Source organism: Nannospalax galili, unplaced genomic scaffold (assembly GCF_000622305.1).
Source record: "Nannospalax galili isolate Female #2095 unplaced genomic scaffold, S.galili_v1.0 scaffold2893, whole genome shotgun sequence".
In the NCBI taxonomy this organism is placed as follows: Eukaryota; Metazoa; Chordata; class Mammalia; order Rodentia; family Spalacidae; genus Nannospalax; species Nannospalax galili.
In genome coordinates, this window is record NW_008332965.1 from 582,053 (window position 1) to 593,012 (window position 10,960).

Genomic DNA, 10,960 nt, shown 5'->3' on the forward strand with positions numbered 1-10,960 from the left:
AAAAATGGAAACTAGAACCACCAGATGATCCAGCAGTCTTATTACGGGATATATATATTCCCTAATGAAAGCAGTGTGTTGAGGTGACTGCCACACTCCTGTGTTCGCTGTACCAACATTTGTAGTAGCAAACGAAATGCAGTATATATGCATAATGCAATGCTACTCAGGCTTTGTTGAGCCATACACAGAGCAGAGTCTGCAATAGCAAGGATGAAACTATAGGTCATTATGTTAAGTGAAATAAAGCCAGGAGCAGAAAGCAAGTACCACAGGCTCTCACTGTCGTGGAAGTACAGCAGTGTGGTGGTTACAGACGCTGGCATCTCTGGGGATAGACGAAAGCTGGAGAATTGCTGGTTGACGGACACAAAATGATAGGAAGAATGATTTTAAGCAATTTATTAGACAGCATGGTTTCTATACCTACTTATATATTATATATATATACACATGTATGTAGTATTCTTGAAAAATGCTGAAGCATCTCACCAAAAAACTGTATCCTATAATTGTATGAGGTACATTCTAAAAATCGCACAGTTCACATAGCTGTGTGAGGGAGTGGATGTGCTGAGGAACTTGATTTGACCCTTCCACGATGTGTACACACTTCAAACAGTTGTGTTATCAATGGTTGTCAATGATGGATACCACACCGTGTAATGGACCTCCTACACCCTCTCCTCTACCCCCGGTATAAGTACGCACAGTTTCGTCAATTTGAAAAAAAGAAATTGGAGATGGTATTTAAAAAAAAACACATGGCAACTATAAAAGCTAAATAAACACATGGTATCTATGACAATGTCTGGCCTGAATCAATGAGTAAAGTATCATGAACTTCAGTAATTAAATGAGCATTGTTAAAAGGTAATTATTCACGGAAGAATAAATATGATATAAAATTTTAATTTCTTATCTGAGCTATGAGATTTGATTTTCTTTAACAAAATTAGGAAATATATTAAGGGTCTGTGATGAGACCATTTGTTGTATGGAGAGTTGGGACTCGGTCCATAATGCAGAAACTCAAAATAATGAATGTTTTATTGGCAATGATTCTTTTTTCCACTTTATTTGAATAGTTAAATTTTCTTGTGAATTATGTGCCAATGAAGGAACAGTTAAGTGAATTACCATCTCCAGTGAAATATTAGGCAATCATTAATGCTGTGATTGCAAAGGAACTAATTATATAATGATTACATAGCATGGTTGTACAAAATTATGGTTATATTCCAGGAAGTAACATGACAAAATGTTTTGCCGTAACTTAAACCAGAGAGTTGAACTGCAGAGGCAGGGTCATTTCAGCTACATAAAAACTGAAAGGAAGTAGACACGTTAGCTGTGACTTCGTTGGGGGTGGAGTTGCCATTCTTACTCTTTGAGATACCTTCCCGTACTTTCCATGCAGCCCCTATCCTGTCTTTTATTAACAAGTAATTAGAATAGAAACAAAGATGGCTGAGTTGGATCAGCAGATCAACTAGAAACTTCAAGGATGAAGTCAGTAATAATTTTAGAAATGTTGCCAAGTGATAAACACCATTGCCTGGTTTAAGAGGTTACATGGCTGAACTCACCAACACATTGTCTCCCCACTAACAACTTTATCACCTTGAGTCCTTCAGCTGGAGAGTAGCAGCTGGGTGTGATGCCTGCCACACTGTGACTGTCAGTATGGAACAGTGATTGTGGAGGGAGGAGGACAGGAACTCAGGCTGGCATGCCCATTAGCTACTGCCTTGGCACCACATCCTTCGCCTGTCCTCTTACTGGAACTAATTGCATGGGCCTCAGGCTAATATGTGGTACAGCTTCAGCCCCACTAAATTATAGATTATATTCAACTGTCCCACTCCTCCAGGCCCTAGGGAGTATTTTATGCAGTGGACTTTTATCAGGCACTAAACGCAGTGAACACAAAGTTAGATTCTTCTTTTTACCTCTAGAGGAGTTTGTTCAGGTTAAGGAGGCAAGAAAGGGAGAAAAAAAAGCAACCTGAAAAACTAAGGAAAATTTGGGTAGAGTCACTCTTATTGACTGACCAAGGACAAAGTGCTAACCTTGAAGAAATGTCGTGTGAGGAAATTTGGGGGTAATATAAATTAAAAAAAAATAAATATGTGATCTGACTTTCCTAATCAAGTTAATTGGACAAAGGGAAGAGTTCCAAGAACGTTTAATACTAAATAACAGCATTAATTTTCACAGGACCTAGGTGTTGCTATGAAAAATCAATGTCTTTAACCCATTCCTTTCTGGAATGAAATATGACGTACAATAAGATTGAGGCTATAGTTTGGACCTTGTAGTTCTCCCAAAGACCCAGGGGTTAAAGGCTTGGTCCTCAGCCCATGGCACTTCTGGGTAGTACAACCTTGAGATGGGTCCTGATGCAAGGACACTATAGGTGTGTGTATTGGTATACCAGTCCTTCTGTCCCACTTCCAAGATGTCATGAGGTGAAGAGACGTCTCCTGCCGTGCACTATCCGTGGTGCTCTGTCTTACCACAGGCCCCAAGCAACAGGCCCAAGTAGCCATGGATTGAAAATTCCAAGACTGTGAGCCAAACATAAACCTTTTTCTCTCCTATGTTGATTATCTTAAGTAATGGCAAGCTAATACAGTTGTTATTCCATACTTATAGTATCATTAGGCTCAAGCAATGTATTTGGATTAAGATATCACACAAGTTACATCTTATAATACTAAACAATTATTTGTGTTTTTATTTCAGGAACTATATTTGGGTTGCAGACATAGCTCAATAGGTAAAGTGTTTGCTGCTAAGCTTTAGAACCCAAGTCTGGATCTCCAGGACCCATATGAAAAGCTGGGCATGGTAGCAAGCAGTCATAACCACAGTGCAGGGACAGTCCAGAGAGTAGCTGGTCCCAGGGACTTGCTGGTCAGCCAGTCTAGCTGAAACAAGGGAGAGTGATAGAGGAAGTTGACTGGACATCAACTTCTGGTCTCCACATGCACATATGGGGCCAGCACCCCCCCCAGACATGCACACACCCACATACACCACATACACCAACAGTAAAACAATACAAAATTCAAAAAAGAAACTACAAATTTTTAAAATCTATTTGGTAATGCAATTAGAAACTTTTCAACATTCCTGGGACTGAAACTGGTGTTGAAGATTCTGGTGGGCCTGATATTAGTAGTGCACAGTGTGGCCTTAGGAAGTTTAATCATAAAAGCTGATTTCCAATGATTCACAGCAAAGCCCTGGTTTTCCTAGTTAACATCTATGCTTAGTCCAGTGGAACTTTTTCTCCTTTAGGATACTCTTACTGTGATGGTTAATCTTGGTTGTCAGCCTGACTGGATTGGGAATCTAAGGCACATCACTGGGCATCCCTGTCAGGGATTTTCTTGGTCAGATTATTTAAAGTGGGAAGATCTACCCTAAATCCAGGCAGCAGCTTCTGTTGGTGGAAGGAAGTCCCTGGAAGAAAAGCAAATGCTTTCTGCCTGCTTGCCTCCAAGCTGCACTGGCAGGTCATTTACCCACTTGCAGCTCTTGCATCCCATCGCTGATATCAGAACTGAACAACTTTGAGCTTCCAATGAGGACTGAAGACCAGTGGCTCTCCAGGAATCTTCCAGGCTTTCAGTGCTAGATTGTGACAACAGAGGCATCCAATCTCATGGACTAAGCATCCAGCAGTTTCTTGACTTCTCTGGTGTGAGAAAGCTGTTGTTGGACTATCCAGTCCCTATTATGTAAACCAATCTAATAAATTATTTTTGGTCTTTTTAAGACAGGATCTCCTTGTAGCCCCAGCTGGCCTGGAACTCCCTATGTAGACCAGTCTGACCTTGCACTCTCAGAGATTCGCCTGCCTCTGCCTCTCAAGTGCCACCATGGCCAGCTAATAAATATATTTTTTAAATATATATTCATTCTATCAGTACTGTTCCTCTAGAGGACATTAACTAATACAGTGGCTCTACAATGGCAAGTATCAAGTAGCTAGTCCAAGTTCCATATTGTTGTAAGTTCTTTATAGTAATAACAGGACAGTTATTTTTATGGAAAGACAGAGGAAAGAAAACTAGAGAGAGAATGGGATAAGTACCTCCACATTAGGATTTTAAAACACCTACTACATATGTCTTCAGGTCGTAAAGATTTTCTAGAATGTAATTGAAACAGAAGATTTCTGGGATTCTGACCTAGATTCAGAAAGAGTTAACAACTATGGAGATTTTGGGAAGCCAGGTCTAGACTCCTCGTATCTCCTTAGGCCTCAGAAGGCAATGTCTAAGGCAGAATCGTAGTTCAAACACATTTCCAGGTCATACTATGAGTTTCTTCCCCAATGCTTTTCTCTTAGATGAATTTAAGTAAGTTTTCAAATTACATTTGGAATATATAACTCTCCCTCAAAAATCTGTTTTTCACACACAATGTTTTTTGACAATCAAATTTGAAACATCTGTCAAAATTACATTTTTAAAAGCCTTTTTCAGTTACCTCACAAAGCACCAAATATTTAGGTTAGTGGGCAAATGGGAAAGCTTTAGCTCAGGCTCTGGGTTGCAAATTCAGATAAGGTCTGAATGAAGTCCACAGTCTCTCCAGTGACTTCTGGAAGCTGATTTGAAGGATCAGGTTCCTTTTCTACACAACCTCCTCTGCATTAGCACTGTGGTTTTCAGTAGTGGAAATCCTCTTCCCCACTCAGGAAAGCCTTCATGGCCAGGGGTTAGCACATCTGGGTTTGCCTCACAACAGACAGCTCCACCGGCAGGCTCACATCCCATGAGGCTGGCAGTGAGGCATAGAGGACTTATGAGGCACTGTCCTGATGAGCCCTGAGTTCTCCAGATCCCCAGGAGGCCTGTGGATGCTTTGCCCACCCAGGTCACAATTGTCTGAGTCTGGTCCTATGTCTGCCCCACCCTTACACAGGTTGATTTCTGCATCTAGAAATGCCAACTAGGAGATCACAGGTGACAGAACAGAGATTTGAAGTTGGTCACTCACTGGCTAGCAGGCAGGGGAACTCCTGTTCCAATGGGGAACAGGACAGGCAACGACTGTGCATCAGGGTGGTATATTGATGGAAGAGAGTTTACTGTCAGTTCCAATTCACTAGACATGTTGGAAAGTATAAGAAAAGAGTAACGAGGTCCTGGAGAGATGGCGCAGCAGTTAAGCTCTTGCAGAGGACTGGGGTTCGATTCCCAGCACCCACATGGCAGCTAACAACCGTCCTTAACTCCAGTTCCAGGGAATCTGACACTCTCCTCTGACTTGTGCGGCATTACACAACACAGGTACACTTACACACTTGCAGGCAATACACTCATATACATAAAATAAAAATAAAAAAGAAGAAAATAGTAACTAGGGCTTGGAGAGACAGCTCAGCAGTTAATAGCACCGACTGCTTTTGCAGAGGACCTGGGTTTGAATCCCAGCGCCCACATGGTGGCTAACAATCATCTGTAAACTCCAGTTCTAGAGGATCCAACGCCCTCTTCTGACCTCTGAGGACATTGCATGACATGGGTGCACCTACATACATGCAGCTAATATACTCATACACATAAAATCAAAATAATAATAAAATATTTTTAGAAAGAAAATAGTAAGTATAAACAAAACATCACTGGATGGCATTAATACATTTGAAGATTAAAGCTAAAGATTAAGAGTCCGTACTTCTTCCAATAGAAATGAATTGGGTTTCAGACAAAACAAACATACAAACAAACAAACAAACAAACAACCACATCTCCAGACCACAGAGCATTTTGAATAGGCAGTGGCTGTATGGAAGGGGTGTTGAGTAAAGGGGGAAGAAGAGAGGGAGGGAAAGGGAGAAGAGGAGCTTGATGGGGAGACAGGGAAGGGAGATAAGCAGACGGAAAGGGAGAGGGGTGGGGAGGGGGTGGAGGGGAAATGGAGACAAAGGTTAGGTACCAGGAGAGGGAGCTTAGAAGCACATAAGGATTTGGGTGACAAGAGAATTAAAAAATCAGAAGTTATTTTCATCAGTATTATTTTTTAAAACATTTTATTTATTATTCTTATTTATTTTGTGTATATGAGTGTATGACTGCATGTAGGTAAGTGCACCCATGTCTTGCAATGCCTGCAGAGGCCAGAAGTGGGTGTTGGATCCCCTGGAACTGGAGTTACGGACAGTTGTTAGCTGCCATGAGGGTGCTGGGATTCAAACCCGAGTCTTCCACAAGAACAGCCAGTGTTCTTAACCGCTGAGCAATCTCTCCAGCCCACTTTGAAAAAATACTTTATTTTTATTTTATGTGTGTCTGAGTGTTTTTCTTGCATGTATGTAAGTGCACTTGTGTAATGCAATGCCTGTGGAGGTCAGAAGAGAGCATTAAATACCCTGGAACTGGAGTTAGGACAGTTGTTAGCTGCCGTATGGGTGCTGGGAATTGAAGTCAGGTCCTCTGGGAGAGCAGCCAGTGCTCTTAACTGCTGAGCCATTGCTCCAGCCCCTCATCAATATAATTTATTGAAATGAAACTGATATTTTTGGCAGGCTCTCATTGTTAATACTTGTTACTTGCTTGTGGCTTTTGAAAGGTAGTCCATACTCACATCGGTGAACCTCAGCTGTGAATATTCAAATCTTTTCTATAAACAAATGAGTCAATTCACTTCCCTTCATTGAGTTATGTCTTAATTACTAAGAACTACATGCACAAGTTGCTAATATCTCCCTTGTCTATATTGGAGATGCTCTGAGTTTTATTGATCTGAATGAATTCTATCTGCTTTTTGCTAAAAAGTAGAAAATAATAGCCCTTCTCTGACTTAATTATCTTCTCATGCAAGATTAAGGGACTGAATGAACATAGCAAACATTTTGCAATGGACCAAATACTGTGCTTCTCAGCCTTGTAGAGAAAGAGCTTTCCCCACTCCACCAAGTCATTTTAGAAACTTTCTAACTAAAAAAAAAAAAAAAACAGAAAGTTAAAATCATCAGAATTTGGAACATAAACACTGAGGATATCAGAATGTTGGTTTAATGTCAAGTTGGGGTATGAAAATAATCAGAGGGAAATATATTTTACTTCTTTTATTTTGTAATGAATGCTTTATGCACATGTCCTTAAAATGATAGAAATGGAATAAGAAAGTTTTTATGGGAATGGAGATGTGAAGTTTGTTTTAACTGTCCACTTGACACAGTCTAGGATCACTTAGAAGGGAGTCTCAATGACCAGTTGTCTAGATGGGTTGGCCTGTGGGCATGTTTGTGCAAATTACCTTATGTTAATTGAGGTAGGAAGAGCCACCCACGTGGGTGCCACCATTCCTTAGGCAGGGAATCCTGAACTGCATCAGAGTGGACAAAACAGCTTTGGAGAGGTTAGAGTGTTTGCTGCTCTTGCAGAGAACTGGAGTTCAGTTCTCAGAATCCACACTGGGCAGCTCACAAAAGTCCGTAAATTCAGCTCTTGGGGATCCAAGGTCCTCTTCTGACCTCCACAGACATGGTCATGTGCACACACACATAAAAAAATAAATAAAATCATTTTTTAAAAAGAATAAAGAGGCAGAGGCAGGCGGATCTCTGTGAGTTCAAGGCCAGCCTGGTCTACATAGTGAGTTCCAGGCCAGCTGGGGCTACAGGGAGACCCTGTCTCAAAAAGACAAAAAAAAAAAAAAACAATGAGGAAAGAGAGCTGAGTACAAGTATGCATGCTGGGGGCTGAAGAGATGGCTCAGCAGCTAAGAGCACTGGCTGCTCTTGCAGAGACCCAGGTTTGGTTCTCAGCACCCACATGGCGGCTAGCAACCATCTGTAATTTCAGTTACAGGGGATCCAATGCCCTCTTCTGGCCTCTGTGGGAACTGCATGGACGTGGTGTTTAGCCTACAGCTGTCTCCACAATGATGGGCTCCAACCTGGATCTGTGAGCTAAAACAAACGCGTTCTCCCTTCAGTTGCTTCTGTCAGAGTATTTTATCACAGCAACTGAAAAAGAAACTAAGCAAGAGACAAGTGTCTTCTTGCACTTAGAAGAAATATCAGGTTGTCCATGGAATCTGCCATGAATGGGTTTGCTGCGGACAGTATAACCAGCTTGAGAGTCAGGATGTTAGGTGGAACACATGGCATCAAGTTCTGAATGAATTCTTTTTCCCTAATGGCAGAGGTAGAATTATTCACACAAGTAAAACAAAGCTAGGAATCAAGAGAATTTGGCCAGATCACCTCACTCTGAGGTCTCAGTCATCACCTCTGTATGTTAATGATTCTTAGACCTAGATGCACATTAGAACTTTAATTTTTTTATTTTATTTTATGTGTAAGAGTGTTTTGTTTGCATTATGTTCACCCATATCATGCAATGCCCACAGAAGCCAGAAGAGGGCATCTTTTGGAGGTGCCAAGAAGATTCCTGGAACTAGAGTTATAGACAGTGCCATGTAGGTGCTGGGAACTGAACCTGGGCCTTCTGCAAGAGCAGCCAGCACTCTTAACCTCTGAGTCATCTCTCTAGCCCAAAGAAGTTGTGTTGTCTGGGAATAGAGCCCAAGTCAACTGCTTGGAAGGCAGCTCTGCTCACTACTATATCAAAAACAAACCATCACTATATAATTTTAAAATGAAAAACTTGGGCTTGGGAATGAAATTGAGACAGAGAGTACTTACCTAACGCATGCAATATCTCAAACTCCACCCTTAGAGAAAGAAAGGAAGAAAGAAAAGAAAGAAAGTGAAAGAGAGAAAGAAAGAGAAAGGAAGAAAGGGAAAGACAGAAAGAAAATCTAATCAACATATAATTGTTTTTACCTTTCTTTGAACTTTATAATACAATACATACTCTTTTGTGCTAACTTCTAAATTCAACATAATTCTGAAAAATTGTCATTATAAACATCTCACCATATAAATGTCATAATTAATCCATCTTTCTGTTGAGAGCTATTAAGTTGCTTGTAGTTGGGGTTACAACATGCATATGATATATAACACTGCTGTGGCAATCTGATCTGGCACTTAGACTACAAATGAGCTCATTTCTTTGGGGTAAGTACCTAGAAGTAGAATTGCTAGATCATAGGGACTTTTCATTTTTAACTTTAATAGATTTTGAAAATTAACTTTCCCACATGCTTGTGCCAAAAAGTATTGTGTGAGAGTTTCAACTGTTTCCTTCTGACTCTTGGTATCATTGTATAAAAAATAAGATAGCCATTCTGATCATTGTTGTGATTTGTGATTTCTTACCTCTTAATTTGTGATTCCTTACTGGCTATCAGTCTTGGGCAACTTATTTATTTAAGATCTATTTATATTTATTTTATGTGTATGGACATTTTGCCTGCATGTATGTATGTGTACCACATGTGTGCCTGGTGCCCATGGAAGCCACATGAGAGTATCACACCTCCTGGAACTGGAGTTATGGATGGTTGTGAGTCTATGGGTGCTGGGAACTGAATCTGGATCTTCTGCAAGAGCAGTGAGTGCTCTCAGTCTCTGCGCCATCACTCTAGCCCCTGAGCACATTTTTAAAGTTCCCATTGAACTTTTGGTATCTCCTTTTATGCCTGTTATGGCTTTTGCCTTTAAATACTGGTTTGTCTTGTCAATATTCTGTAGCAACACTGCTTTTTTTTCTTACATTTTGTATTGAGGGCAGGAGGAGCACATGAATTAGATCAAAGGGAATTGGTTTTCTCCTTCTACTCTGTAGGTTCTGAGGATTAAACTCAAGTTTTCAGGTGTGGTGATAGGTGCCTTTATCTCCCGAGCTATCTCCCTGGCCTGTAGTATTTCTTTTTAAAAAATATTTTATTTATGGGCTGGAGGGATGGCTCAGTGATTAAGAGCACTGACTGCTCTTGCAGAAGACCCAGGTTCGATTCCCAGCACTCACATGGTGGCTACAAACCATCCTTAACTCCAGTTCCAGGGGAATCTGAAGCCCTCTTCTGACTTCCTAGGCATTGCACGACACAAGTGCACTCACAGACATGCAGGCCATACACATAAAATAAAAATAATAAATAAGCTCAGGCCTCTTGGGGTAGGTCTATAGCGCAACTCTTGCTCCGGGACTCCCTAAGGCATATTCACCCTTCCATCCCCCGCCTTGCCGTTCTATACTCCTAGTTTGGGCCCTGCACCATTCCTAGTCTTGGGGCCCCAGACACTTGGGGAACCAATACTGCTTCCTGATCCTTCTCACCCAGACCAACTCAGTCTCTTTCTTGGGCTCCAGGAGCACCGCTTCTGGTCCTGGCCCCGCCCTCACCCCTCTCTGCTTCCCCAGGCCTGTAAACACCAGCTAACTCTCCTATCCTCAGGCCTCTTGGGGTAAGTCTATAGCGCAGCACTCCAAGCCGGGACTCCCTAAGCCACATTCACCCTTCCATCCCCCTGGCTGTTCTATACTCCTAGTTTGGGCCCTGCGCCATTCCTAGGCTTGGGGCCCCAGACACCTGGGGAACCAATACTGCTTCCTGACCCTTCTCACCCAGACCAACTCAGTGCCTTTCTTGGGCCCCAGGAGCACCGCTTCTGGTCCTGGCCCTGCCCTCACCTCTCTCTCATGGTTTTCCCACTTAAGGTGCCTGCACTTTCCTCCCTTTCTTCCTTACTAATACCCTTGCTCCTATCATCCTACCTCTGTTGAACTGCTTCTTTCTCCTTATCCCCTAGGTTCCTCATATACCCTTCCCTCCCCTCTCCCTTAATCTAACCCCCTTTACTCTCCCTGATCCTTTGCATCCAGTACAACCCAGCTACTCAATCCACTCCCTGGGAAATCTTGGGGCTTCTTCCCGACCCATCTGCCTTTGCATGCCTGCATGGCGTGGCCACAGCCAGGGTTTCAGGTCATTCCAACACCCAAGTTCCTGAGGCCAAAAGCATTCTTAGAAGATGCCAGACCTAAGGAGAAAGTCTGAAAACTTCTGACCAACAATGGAA